Source organism: Heterodontus francisci, chromosome 22 (genome assembly GCF_036365525.1).
Source record: "Heterodontus francisci isolate sHetFra1 chromosome 22, sHetFra1.hap1, whole genome shotgun sequence".
Taxonomy (NCBI): Eukaryota; Metazoa; Chordata; class Chondrichthyes; order Heterodontiformes; family Heterodontidae; genus Heterodontus; species Heterodontus francisci.
Genome location: NC_090392.1, coordinates 34,546,254 through 34,560,119, shown reverse-complemented (window position 1 = coordinate 34,560,119; position 13,866 = coordinate 34,546,254). Strand labels below are relative to the sequence as shown.

The following is a 13,866-nucleotide window of genomic DNA, read 5'->3' as shown; positions in this document are numbered from 1 at the left end:
TTAACATTTCGGCTCAGTGACCCTTCTTCAGAACTGGCAAATATTAGAAATGTCAAAGGTTAGAAGCAAGTAAAGCGGGGGTGGAGCAAGAGATAACAAAGGAGAAGGTGTAGATTGGACAAGGCCACAGAATAGCTGACCAGAAGGTCATGGAGCAAAGGCAAACAATATGTTAATGGTGTGTTGAAAGACAAAGCATTAGTACAGAGAGGACTGTTAATGGACTGAAAATTGAACAGCAGCAAGTACAAACAGGAAAAAAAACAGTGGGTAAGCAAACTGAACAAACTAAGATGAAATAAAATAAACATACAAAAAAATGTAAAAAATGTAAAAATGAAAAATAACAAAAAATGAAAGTAAAATGGGGGCCCCGTCATGCTCTGGAATTATTGAACTCAATATTCAGTCCGGCACGCTCTCGTGTGCAGTGGTTCACACCGCAGCCTCACAGCTCCAGCGACCCGCTTTCAATTCTGGGCACTGCCTGCGTGGTGTTTGCAAGTTCTCCCTGTGTCTGCGTGGGATTCCTCTGGGTGCTCCGGTTTCCTCCCACATGCCAAAGACTGGCTGCTTGATAGGTTAATTGGCCATTATAAATTGCCCCTCGTATAGGGAGGTGTTAGGGAAATATAGGGAAGGTGGGGATGTGGTAGGAATATGGAATTCGTGTCGGATTAGTATAAATGGGTGGTCGATGGTCAGCACAGACTCGGTGGGCCGAAGGGCCTGTTTCACTGCTGTATCACCAAACTAAACTAATCGGTCAACGGGATGCTGTTTTTCGAGCTTGTGTTGATGTTCACTGGAACACTGAGGCAATCCCAGGATAGAGATGTGAGCATGAGAGCAGTGGGCAGTCTTGAAATGGCAAGCAACCGGAAGCTCAGGGTCCTGCTTGCGGACTGAGCCGACGTATTCCGCAAAGCGGTCACCCAGTCTGCGTTTGGTCTCCCCAATAAACATGAATATACATGAATTGGATTTAGGCGCCAGTATGTTGCAAAACAAGAAGAAAGAAAAGCACAAATGCCATTAACTCTGACTTTGCAAATGATTCACTGAAAAATTCTTTCATTTGCTGGAAAAGATGACTATTGTGCATCTGAAAATGGGCACCATGGAATTGTGTTGCATACTCACCTGTTTTCCTATATTTGCCTGTCATCTATGCAATTCAATTTGTGTTGGATATTGCTGAGAATCTCATTTCAAGATGAGGGCACAGATATTATTATAATCCTACTGAAAGCCTAAACCTGGAACAAATACTGTGTTACATGGATTGCAACGTTTCGAGGGCTGTGCTGCTAAGGTGAGGAAGACAGGAATGATGTGTTTGATGATTGCGTGGAATGCATTGCAAACTTGGGTTACGTTGCTTGATTTCATTCTACACCTTGAAATTCAGAAACAAGTGAGGCACCAGGTGGAAACCAACAGCTGTCTCTGTGGAAGAGGGGACATGGCTTCCTAATCTAACCATTTGAACTCTGCAAACATTCTGCTGGATCTGAACTGCCCTGTATACCAAGGCCAATTTGTATACTATATAGATTGAAATGCCCAGACTATGCAGAGGACTCCAGGTGGGGTCCAACCAGGACATTATATAGCTGCAGTGAAGCTTCGCCCCCATTATATAACTGCCTCTGTTACGCATTCTACTGCGAGGGTAATCACATTGTATGTAGCAACTCAGCAAAATAAGGACTCATTTGATCAAAATAAAGAGTTTAAAAACACAAATATGTGTCAGTGCAATCAGTAAATAATGAGAAATGAAATCCAGAAGTTGGCAAGAATCCCAAGTGGATGTCTTGGTGTGTTTGGGGAAGGGAATCTTTGTCAATGATGGCACACTGTGCATTAACACTGCAGCAGCTGCTGCACCTCTTACAAACTGAGTTTCTTAAGGGAGAGTTTTAAAAAAAGGGAATTGGATAATTGCATGAAAGGAGAGGCAAAGAAAAGCAGAGCTAAGGAAGTGGGCCCAAGTGGCAAGTCTTTGAAAAAACTGGCAATGGTACGATGGCCTGAATGGACTGGCGATGTGTTGTGCACTGCTGATCGTCCATGGCTGGGTCAATACCTCTGCAGCCTTGCGAAATGTCACAGTGGAATTGCATTTCAATGAAACAAGCACCACAAATCGATTAAGACTGTATAGTTTAACAATACTTGCAGCTTCCTCAGCGCTGTAACGTGTTGAGTTTCTGTAGTGTAGTGGTGATCACGTTTGCTTAACACGCAAAAGGTCCTCAGTTCGAAACTGGGCAGAAACATTTTCAAAACGAACCCAAACTTCTTCGCAAGAAATATGCAATCATTGACATTCCCCATGAACACAACACAATTTCTCAAAGCCCTCTTTCTCTTGCACATTGTGTGCACAATGCCTTGCACTCGCTCCTCTTTCTAGTCCTGATGCTGCAGAAAGTTCCGCAAAACCGAGCAGTGACACTTTATTTGGCTCAGATGAGAATAGAAACCTGCAACACGAGCTTGCTAAGTAACAGCGAATCTTAGTCTCATTTCAGACGAGGCAAAAGCACATCAGCAATTCACTTTCACCAGCTCCACAGTCGTTGAGACAGGGGCACGCTGCAATATTTTGACCCGCACTGTCCAATTACTCGCTGTCAGCAGCAAGTGGCGTCTGCTGCCTCAATCAACAGGTTACTGGCCATCTCGGGGAGGTAAAATAGCACAACCCGGGCCAAATCTCCCCATCAACCAAGCACCGGCTCAGCAAAACGTAGGCACATGATATCCGGGTCACTGAACCTCCGAGCAGCTCTTACAGAACACCCAAGTGACTGAAACTTTCTTTGAGTTGCAATGATGAATCTCCGGTGGAAACAAGTTGGGGGAAATTGCTCCTCCTGAACATTTCTTCTTGGGTAAAAGGGGCAAAAATCCTTTTCAATTTAACCACTGCTGCAGCAGATTATTGGTGTCTTAAGCACCTTGATAACCCAGCTCTTAACATGCAGCCGCAATTATGACAAGGGGTGAAGGTTCATGACACGCAGAGGGGAAAAAGTTATTTAAGTTATGACAGTCGCTCACAGATTTATTAGCGTTTTGTTCAGTCAGTAACAGAGACATACCTGGATTTATTGATGCAGATTAACATAACTATTCAGCGTCACGCAGAGCCGCTAGGAGTACTTTGCCTCCCTTAAAGACGGACACAGCTGATTCTGTAACTGAAGCTAAGGAAACAGGCAGACCTGCCAAATTATTATTTTATTTTGTTCTTCATTCGGCAAGTAACAGGAACACTAACAAGGTGGCGTTGAAAATGAGATGCACTGCGGCTCCGCTCAATATCAAAGCGCTCCTTCATATTGAACCGAGGAAGAATATACATGAATAAAAGCAAAATACTGTGGATGCTGGAAATCTGAAATAAAAACAAGAAATTCTGGAAATACTCAGCACGACTGGCAGCATCTGTGGAGACAGAAGCAGAGTTAACATTTCGGCTCAGTGACCCTTCTTCAGAACTGGCAAATATTAGAAATGTCAAAGGTTAGAAGCAAGTAAAGCGGGGGTGGAGCAAGAGATAACAAAGGAGAAGGTGTAGATTGGACAAGGCCACAGAATAGCTGACCAGAAGGTCATGGAGCAAAGGCAAACAATATGTTAATGGTGTGTTGAAAGACAAAGCATTAGTACAGAGAGGACTGTTAATGGACTGAAAATTGAACAGCAGCAAGTACAAACAGGAAAAAAAACAGTGGGTAAGCAAACTGAACAAACTAAGATGAAATAAAATAAACATACAAAAAAATGTAAAAAATGTAAAAATGAAAAATAACAAAAAATGAAAGTAAAATGGGGGCCCCGTCATGCTCTGGAATTATTGAACTCAATATTCAGTCCGGCACGCTCTCGTGTGCAGTGGTTCACACCGCAGCCTCACAGCTCCAGCGACCCGCTTTCAATTCTGGGCACTGCCTGCGTGGTGTTTGCAAGTTCTCCCTGTGTCTGCGTGGGATTCCTCTGGGTGCTCCGGTTTCCTCCCACATGCCAAAGACTGGCTGCTTGATAGGTTAATTGGCCATTATAAATTGCCCCTCGTATAGGGAGGTGTTAGGGAAATATAGGGAAGGTGGGGATGTGGTAGGAATATGGAATTCGTGTCGGATTAGTATAAATGGGTGGTCGATGGTCAGCACAGACTCGGTGGGCCGAAGGGCCTGTTTCACTGCTGTATCACCAAACTAAACTAATCGGTCAACGGGATGCTGTTTTTCGAGCTTGTGTTGATGTTCACTGGAACACTGAGGCAATCCCAGGATAGAGATGTGAGCATGAGAGCAGTGGGCAGTCTTGAAATGGCAAGCAACCGGAAGCTCAGGGTCCTGCTTGCGGACTGAGCCGACGTATTCCGCAAAGCGGTCACCCAGTCTGCGTTTGGTCTCCCCAATAAACATGAATATACATGAATTGGATTTAGGCGCCAGTATGTTGCAAAACAAGAAGAAAGAAAAGCACAAATGCCATTAACTCTGACTTTGCAAATGATTCACTGAAAAATTCTTTCATTTGCTGGAAAAGATGACTATTGTGCATCTGAAAATGGGCACCATGGAATTGTGTTGCATACTCACCTGTTTTCCTATATTTGCCTGTCATCTATGCAATTCAATTTGTGTTGGATATTGCTGAGAATCTCATTTCAAGATGAGGGCACAGATATTATTATAATCCTACTGAAAGCCTAAACCTGGAACAAATACTGTGTTACATGGATTGCAACGTTTCGAGGGCTGTGCAGCTAAGGTGAGGAAGACAGGAATGATGTGTTTGATGATTGCGTGGAATGCATTGCAAACTTGGGTTACGTTGCTTGATTTCATTCTACACCTTGAAATTCAGAAACAAGTGAGGCACCAGGTGGAAACCAACAGCTGTCTCTGTGGAAGAGGGGACATGGCTTCCTAATCTAACCATTTGAACTCTGCAAACATTCTGCTGGATCTGAACTGCCCTGTATACCAAGGCCAATTTGTATACTATATAGATTGGCATGCCCAGACTATGCAGAGGACTCCAGGTGGGGTCCAACCAGGACATTATATAGCTGCAGTGAAGCTTCGCCCCCATTATATAACTGCCTCTGTTACGCATTCTACTGCGAGGGTAATCACATTGTATGTAGCAACTCAGCAAAATAAGGACTCATTTGATCAAAATAAAGAGTTTAAAAACACAAATATGTGTCAGTGCAATCAGTAAATAATGAGAAATGAAATCCAGAAGTTGGCAAGAATCCCAAGTGGATGTCTTGGTGTGGTTGGGGAAGGGAATCTTTGTCAATGATGGCACACTGTGCATTAACACTGCAGCAGCTGCTGCACCTCTTACAAACTTAGTTTCTTAAGGGAGAGTTTTAAAAAAAGGGAATTGGATAATTGCATGAAAGGAGAGGCAAAGAAAAGCAGAGCTAAGGAAGTGGGCCCAAGTGGCAAGTCTTTGAAAAAACTGGCAATGGTACGATGGCCTGAATGGACTGGCGATGTGTTGTGCACTGCTGATCGTCCATGGCTGGGTCAATACCTCTGCAGCCTTGCGAAATGTCACAGTGGAATTGCATTTCAATGAAACAAGCACCACAAATCGATTAAGACTGTATAGTTTAACAATACTTGCAGCTTCCTCAGCGCTGTAACGTGTTGAGTTTCTGTAGTGTAGTGGTGATCACGTTTGCCTAACACGCAAAAGGTCCTCAGTTCGAAACTGGGCAGAAACATTTTCAAAACGAACCCAAACTTCTTCGCAAGAAATATGCAATCATTGACATTCCCCATGAACACAACACAATTTCTCAAAGCCCTCTTTCTCTTGCACATTGTGTGCACAATGCCTTGCACTCGCTCCTCTTTCTAGTCCTGATGCTGCAGAAAGTTCCGCAAAACCGAGCAGTGACACTTTATTTGGCTCAGATGAGAATAGAAACCTGCAACACGAGCTTGCTAAGTAACAGCGAATCTTAGTCTCATTTCAGACGAGGCAAAAGCACATCAGCAATTCACTTTCACCAGCTCCACAGTCGTTGAGACAGGGGCACGCTGCAATATTTTGACCCGCACTGTCCAATTACTCGCTGTCAGCAGCAAGTGGCGTCTGCTGCCTCAATCAACAGGTTACTGGCCATCTCGGGGAGGTAAAATAGCACAACCCGGGCCAAATCTCCCCATCAACCAAGCACCGGCTCAGCAAAACGTAGGCACATGATATCCGGGTCACTGAACCTCCGAGCAGCTCTTACAGAACACCCAAGTGACTGAAACTTTCTTTGAGTTGCAATGATGAATCTCCGGTGGAAACAAGTTGGGGGAAATTGCTCCTCCTGAACATTTCTTCTTGGGTAAAAGGGGCAAAAATCCTTTTCAATTTAACCACTGCTGCAGCAGATTATTGGTGTCTTAAGCACCTTGATAACCCAGCTCTTAACATGCAGCCGCAATTATGACAAGGGGTGAAGGTTCATGACACGCAGAGGGGAAAAAGTTATTTAAGTTATGACAGTCGCTCACAGATTTATTAGCGTTTTGTTCAGTCAGTAACAGAGACATACCTGGATTTATTGATGCAGATTAACATAACTATTCAGCGTCACGCAGAGCCGCTAGGAGTACTTTGCCTCCCTTAAAGACGGACACAGCTGATTCTGTAACTGAAGCTAAGGAAACAGGCAGACCTGCCAAATTATTATTTTATTTTGTTCTTCATTCGGCAAGTAACAGGAACACTAACAAGGTGGCGTTGAAAATGAGATGCACTGCGGCTCCGCTCAATATCAAAGCGCTCCTTCATATTGAACCGAGGAAGAATATACATGAATAAAAGCAAAATACTGTGGATGCTGGAAATCTGAAATAAAAACAAGAAATTCTGGAAATACTCAGCACGACTGGCAGCATCTGTGGAGACAGAAGCAGAGTTAACATTTCGGCTCAGTGACCCTTCTTCAGAACTGGCAAATATTAGAAATGTCAAAGGTTAGAAGCAAGTAAAGCGGGGGTGGAGCAAGAGATAACAAAGGAGAAGGTGTAGATTGGACAAGGCCACAGAATAGCTGACCAGAAGGTCATGGAGCAAAGGCAAACAATATGTTAATGGTGTGTTGAAAGACAAAGCATTAGTACAGAGAGGACTGTTAATGGACTGAAAATTGAACAGCAGCAAGTACAAACAGGAAAAAAAACAGTGGGTAAGCAAACTGAACAAACTAAGATGAAATAAAATAAACATACAAAAAAATGTAAAAAATGTAAAAATGAAAAATAACAAAAAATGAAAGTAAAATGGGGGCCCCGTCATGCTCTGGAATTATTGAACTCAATATTCAGTCCGGCACGCTCTCGTGTGCAGTGGTTCACACCGCAGCCTCACAGCTCCAGCGACCCGCTTTCAATTCTGGGCACTGCCTGCGTGGTGTTTGCAAGTTCTCCCTGTGTCTGCGTGGGATTCCTCTGGGTGCTCCGGTTTCCTCCCACATGCCAAAGACTGGCTGCTTGATAGGTTAATTGGCCATTATAAATTGCCCCTCGTATAGGGAGGTGTTAGGGAAATATAGGGAAGGTGGGGATGTGGTAGGAATATGGAATTCGTGTCGGATTAGTATAAATGGGTGGTCGATGGTCAGCACAGACTCGGTGGGCCGAAGGGCCTGTTTCACTGCTGTATCACCAAACTAAACTAATCGGTCAACGGGATGCTGTTTTTCGAGCTTGTGTTGATGTTCACTGGAACACTGAGGCAATCCCAGGATAGAGATGTGAGCATGAGAGCAGTGGGCAGTCTTGAAATGGCAAGCAACCGGAAGCTCAGGGTCCTGCTTGCGGACTGAGCCGACGTATTCCGCAAAGCGGTCACCCAGTCTGCGTTTGGTCTCCCCAATAAACATGAATATACATGAATTGGATTTAGGCGCCAGTATGTTGCAAAACAAGAAGAAAGAAAAGCACAAATGCCATTAACTCTGACTTTGCAAATGATTCACTGAAAAATTCTTTCATTTGCTGGAAAAGATGACTATTGTGCATCTGAAAATGGGCACCATGGAATTGTGTTGCATACTGACCTGTTTTCCTATATTTGCCTGTCATCTATGCAATTCAATTTGTGTTGGATATTGCTGAGAATCTCATTTCAAGATGAGGGCACAGATATTATTATAATCCTACTGAAAGCCTAAACCTGGAACAAATACTGTGTTACATGGATTGCAACGTTTCGAGGGCTGTGCAGCTAAGGTGAGGAAGACAGGAATGATGTGTTTGATGATTGCGTGGAATGCATTGCAAACTTGGGTTACGTTGCTTGATTTCATTCTACACCTTGAAATTCAGAAACAAGTGAGGCACCAGGTGGAAACCAACAGCTGTCTCTGTGGAAGAGGGGACATGGCTTCCTAATCTAACCATTTGAACTCTGCAAACATTCTGCTGGATCTGAACTGCCCTGTATACCAAGGCCAATTTGTATACTATATAGATTGGCATGCCCAGACTATGCAGAGGACTCCAGGTGGGGTCCAACCAGGACATTATATAGCTGCAGTGAAGCTTCGCCCCCATTATATAACTGCCTCTGTTACGCATTCTACTGCGAGGGTAATCACATTGTATGTAGCAACTCAGCAAAATAAGGACTCATTTGATCAAAATAAAGAGTTTAAAAACACAAATATGTGTCAGTGCAATCAGTAAATAATGAGAAATGAAATCCAGAAGTTGGCAAGAATCCCAAGTGGATGTCTTGGTGTGGTTGGGGAAGGGAATCTTTGTCAATGATGGCACACTGTGCATTAACACTGCAGCAGCTGCTGCACCTCTTACAAACTTAGTTTCTTAAGGGAGAGTTTTAAAAAAAGGGAATTGGATAATTGCATGAAAGGAGAGGCAAAGGAAAGCAGAGCTAAGGAAGTGGGCCCAAGTGGCAAGTCTTTGAAAAAACTGGCAATGGTACGATGGCCTGAATGGACTGGCGATGTGTTGTGCACTGCTGATCGTCCATGGCTGGGTCAATACCTCTGCAGCCTTGCGAAATGTCACAGTGGAATTGCATTTCAATGAAACAAGCACCACAAATCGATTAAGACTGTATAGTTTAACAATACTTGCAGCTTCCTCAGCGCTGTAACGTGTTGAGTTTCTGTAGTGTAGTGGTGATCACGTTTGCCTAACACGCAAAAGGTCCCCAGTTCGAAACTGGGCGGAAACATTTTCAAAACGAACCCAAACTTCTTCGCAAGAAATATGCAATCATTGACATTCCCCATGAACACAACACAATTTCTCAAAGCCCTCTTTCTCTTGCACATTGTGTGCACAATGCCTTGCACTCGCTCCTCTTTCTAGTCCTGATGCTGCAGAAAGTTCCGCAAAACCGAGCAGTGACACTTTATTTGGCTCAGATGAGAATAGAAACCTGCAACACGAGCTTGCTAAGTAACAGCGAATCTTAGTCTCATTTCAGACGAGGCAAAAGCACATCAGCAATTCACTTTCACCAGCTCCACAGTCGTTGAGACAGGGGCACGCTGCAATATTTTGACCCGCACTGTCCAATTACTCGCTGTCAGCAGCAAGTGGCGTCTGCTGCCTCAATCAACAGGTTACTGGCCATCTCGGGGAGGTAAAATAGCACAACCCGGGCCAAATCTCCCCATCAACCAAGCACCGGCTCAGCAAAACGTAGGCACATGATATCCGGGTCACTGAACCTCCGAGCAGCTCTTACAGAACACCCAAGTGACTGAAACTTTCTTTGAGTTGCAATGATGAATCTCCGGTGGAAACAAGTTGGGGGAAATTGCTCCTCCTGAACATTTCTTCTTGGGTAAAAGGGGCAAAAATCCTTTTCAATTTAACCACTGCTGCAGCAGATTATTGGTGTCTTAAGCACCTTGATAACCCAGCTCTTAACATGCAGCCGCAATTATGACAAGGGGTGAAGGTTCATGACACGCAGAGGGGAAAAAGTTATTTAAGTTATGACAGTCGCTCACAGATTTATCAGCGTTTTGTTCAGTCAGTAACAGAGACATACCTGGATTTATTGATGCAGATTAACATAACTATTCAGCGTCACGCAGAGCCGCTAGGAGTACTTTGCCTAGACGGACACAGCTGATTCTGTAACTGAAGCTAAGGAAACAGGCAGACCTGCCAAATTATTATTTTATTTTGTTCTTCATTCGGCAAGTAACAGGAACACTAACAAGGTGGCGTTGAAAATGAGATGCACTGCGGCTCCGCTCAATATCAAAGCGCTCCTTCATATTGAACCGAGGAAGAATATACATGAATAAAAGCAAAATACTGTGGATGCTGGAAATCTGAAATAAAAACAAGAAATTCTGGAAATACTCAGCACGACTGGCAGCATCTGTGGAGACAGAAGCAGAGTTAACATTTCGGCTCAGTGACCCTTCTTCAGAACTGGCAAATATTAGAAATGTCAAAGGTTAGAAGCAAGTAAAGCGGGGGTGGAGCAAGAGATAACAAAGGAGAAGGTGTAGATTGGACAAGGCCACAGAATAGCTGACCAGAAGGTCATGGAGCAAAGGCAAACAATATGTTAATGGTGTGTTGAAAGACAAAGCATTAGTACAGAGAGGACTGTTAATGGACTGAAAATTGAACAGCAGCAAGTACAAACAGGAAAAAAAACAGTGGGTAAGCAAACTGAACAAACTAAGATGAAATAAAATAAACATACAAAAAAATGTAAAAAATGTAAAAATGAAAAATAACAAAAAATGAAAGTAAAATGGGGGCCCCGTCATGCTCTGGAATTATTGAACTCAATATTCAGTCCGGCACGCTCTCGTGTGCAGTGGTTCACACCGCAGCCTCACAGCTCCAGCGACCCGCTTTCAATTCTGGGCACTGCCTGCGTGGTGTTTGCAAGTTCTCCCTGTGTCTGCGTGGGATTCCTCTGGGTGCTCCGGTTTCCTCCCACATGCCAAAGACTGGCTGCTTGATAGGTTAATTGGCCATTATAAATTGCCCCTCGTATAGGGAGGTGGCAGGGAAATATAGGGAAGGTGGGGATGTGGTAGGAATATGGAATTCGTGTCGGATTAGTATAAATGGGTGGTCGATGGTCAGCACAGACTCGGTGGGCCGAAGGGCCTGTTTCACTGCTGTATCACCAAACTAAACTATCGGTCAACGGGATGCTGTTTTTCGAGCTTGTGTTGATGTTCACTGGAACACTGAGGCAATCCCAGGATAGAGATGTGAGCATGAGAGCAGTGGGCAGTCTTGAAATGGCAAGCAACCGGAAGCTCAGGGTCCTGCTTGCGGACTGAGCCGACGTATTCCGCAAAGCGGTCACCCAGTCTGCGTTTGGTCTCCCCAATAAACATGAATATACATGAATTGGATTTAGGCGCCAGTATGTTGCAAAACAAGAAGAAAGAAAAGCACAAATGCCATTAACTCTGACTTTGCAAATGATTCACTGAAAAATTCTTTCATTTGCTGGAAAAGATGACTATTGTGCATCTGAAAATGGGCACCATGGAATTGTGTTGCATACTGACCTGTTTTCCTATATTTGCCTGTCATCTATGCAATTCAATTTGTGTTGGATATTGCTGAGAATCTCATTTCAAGATGAGGGCACAGATATTATTATAATCCTACTGAAAGCATAAACCTGGAACAAATACTGTGTTACATGGATTGCAACGTTTCGAGGGCTGTGCAGCTAAGGTGAGGAAGACAGGAATGATGTGTTTGATGATTGCGTGGAATGCATTGCAAACTTGGGTTACGTTGCTTGATTTCATTCTACACCTTGAAATTCAGAAACAAGTGAGGCACCAGGTGGAAACCAACAGCTGTCTCTGTGGAAGAGGGGACATGGCTTCCTAATCTAACCATTTGAACTCTGCAAACATTCTGCTGGATCTGAACTGCCCTGTATACCAAGGCCAATTTGTATACTATATAGATTGGCATGCCCAGACTATGCAGAGGACTCCAGGTGGGGTCCAACCAGGACATTATATAGCTGCAGTGAAGCTTCGCCCCCATTATATAACTGCCTCTGTTACGCATTCTACTGCGAGGGTAATCACATTGTATGTAGCAACTCAGCAAAATAAGGACTCATTTGATCAAAATAAAGAGTTTAAAAACACAAATATGTGTCAGTGCAATCAGTAAATAATGAGAAATGAAATCCAGAAGTTGGCAAGAATCCCAAGTGGATGTCTTGGTGTGGTTGGGGAAGGGAATCTTTGTCAATGATGGCACACTGTGCATTAACACTGCAGCAGCTGCTGCACCTCTTACAAACTTAGTTTCTTAAGGGAGAGTTTTAAAAAAAGGGAATTGGATAATTGCATGAAAGGAGAGGCAAAGAAAAGCAGAGCTAAGGAAGTGGGCCCAAGTGGCAAGTCTTTGAAAAAACTGGCAATGGTACGATGGCCTGAATGGACTGGCGATGTGTTGTGCACTGCTGATCGTCCATGGCTGGGTCAATACCTCTGCAGCCTTGCGAAATGTCACAGTGGAATTGCATTTCAATGAAACAAGCACCACAAATCGATTAAGACTGTATAGTTTAACAATACTTGCAGCTTCCTCAGCACTGTAACGTGTTGAGTTTCTGTAGTGTAGTGGTGATCACGTTTGCCTAACACGCAAAAGGTCCCCAGTTCGAAACTGGGCAGAAACATTTTCAAAACGAACCCAAACTTCTTCGCAAGAAATATGCAATCATTGACATTCCCCATGAACACAACACAATTTCTCAAAGCCCTCTTTCTCTTGCACATTGTGTGCACAATGCCTTGCACTCGCTCCTCTTTCTAGTCCTGATGCTGCAGAAAGTTCCGCAAAACCGAGCAGTGACACTTTATTTGGCTCAGATGAGAATAGAAACCTGCAACACGAGCTTGCTAAGTAACAGCGAATCTTAGTCTCATTTCAGACGAGGCAAAAGCACATCAGCAATTCACTTTCACCAGCTCCACAGTCGTTGAGACAGGGGCACGCTGCAATATTTTGACCCGCACTGTCCAATTACTCGCTGTCAGCAGCAAGTGGCGTCTGCTGCCTCAATCAACAGGTTACTGGCCATCTCGGGGAGGTAAAATAGCACAACCCGGGCCAAATCTCCCCATCAACCAACCACCGGCTCAGCAAAACGTAGGCACATGATATCCGGGTCACTGAACCTCCGAGCAGCTCTTACAGAACACCCAAGTGACTGAAACTTTCTTTGAGTTGCAATGATGAATCTCCGGTGGAAACAAGTTGGGGGAAATTGCTCCTCCTGAACATTTCCTCTTGGGTAAAAGGGGCAAAAATCCTTTTCAATTTAACCACTGCTGCAGCAGATTCTTGGTGTCTTAAGCACCTTGATAACCCAGCTCTTAACATGCAGCCGCAATTATGACAAGGGGTGAAGGTTCATGACACGCAGAGGGGAAAAAGTTATTTAAGTTATGACAGTCGCTCACAGATTTATTAGCGTTTTGTTCAGTCAGTAACAGAGACATACCTGGATTTATTGATGCAGATTAACATAACTATTCAGCGTCACGCAGAGCCGCTAGGAGTACTTTGCCTCCCTTAAAGACGGACACGGCTGATTCTGTAACTGAAGCTAAGGAAACAGGCAGACCTGCCAAATTATTATTTTATTTTGTTCTTCATTCGGCAAGTAACAGGAACACTAACAAGGTGGCGTTAAAATGAGATGCACTGCGGCTCCGCTCAATATCAAAGCGCTCCTTCATATTGAACCGAGGAAGAATATACATGAATAAAAGCAAAATACTGTGGATGCTGGAAATCTGAAATAAAAACAAGAAATTCTGGAAAT

General features: G+C 43.9%; 4 non-coding genes across 4 annotated transcripts; all 4 read left to right on the top strand.

Annotated features, from left to right (window-relative positions):
* The first annotated feature begins 2,212 nt into the window (after positions 1-2,212).
* On the top strand, positions 2,213-2,285 carry trnav-aac (transfer RNA valine (anticodon AAC)). Its single transcript has one exon. It is a non-coding gene; the product is annotated as a tRNA-Val (tRNA).
* A 3,406-nt stretch (positions 2,286-5,691) lies between these two features.
* trnav-aac (transfer RNA valine (anticodon AAC)) lies at positions 5,692-5,764 on the top strand. The gene has a single exon. It is a non-coding gene; the product is annotated as a tRNA-Val (tRNA).
* A 3,406-nt stretch (positions 5,765-9,170) lies between these two features.
* Positions 9,171-9,243, top strand: trnav-aac (transfer RNA valine (anticodon AAC)). Its single transcript has one exon. It is a non-coding gene; the product is annotated as a tRNA-Val (tRNA).
* A 3,398-nt stretch (positions 9,244-12,641) lies between these two features.
* On the top strand, positions 12,642-12,714 carry trnav-aac (transfer RNA valine (anticodon AAC)). The gene has a single exon. It is a non-coding gene; the product is annotated as a tRNA-Val (tRNA).
* Positions 12,715-13,866: the final 1,152 nt, after the last annotated feature.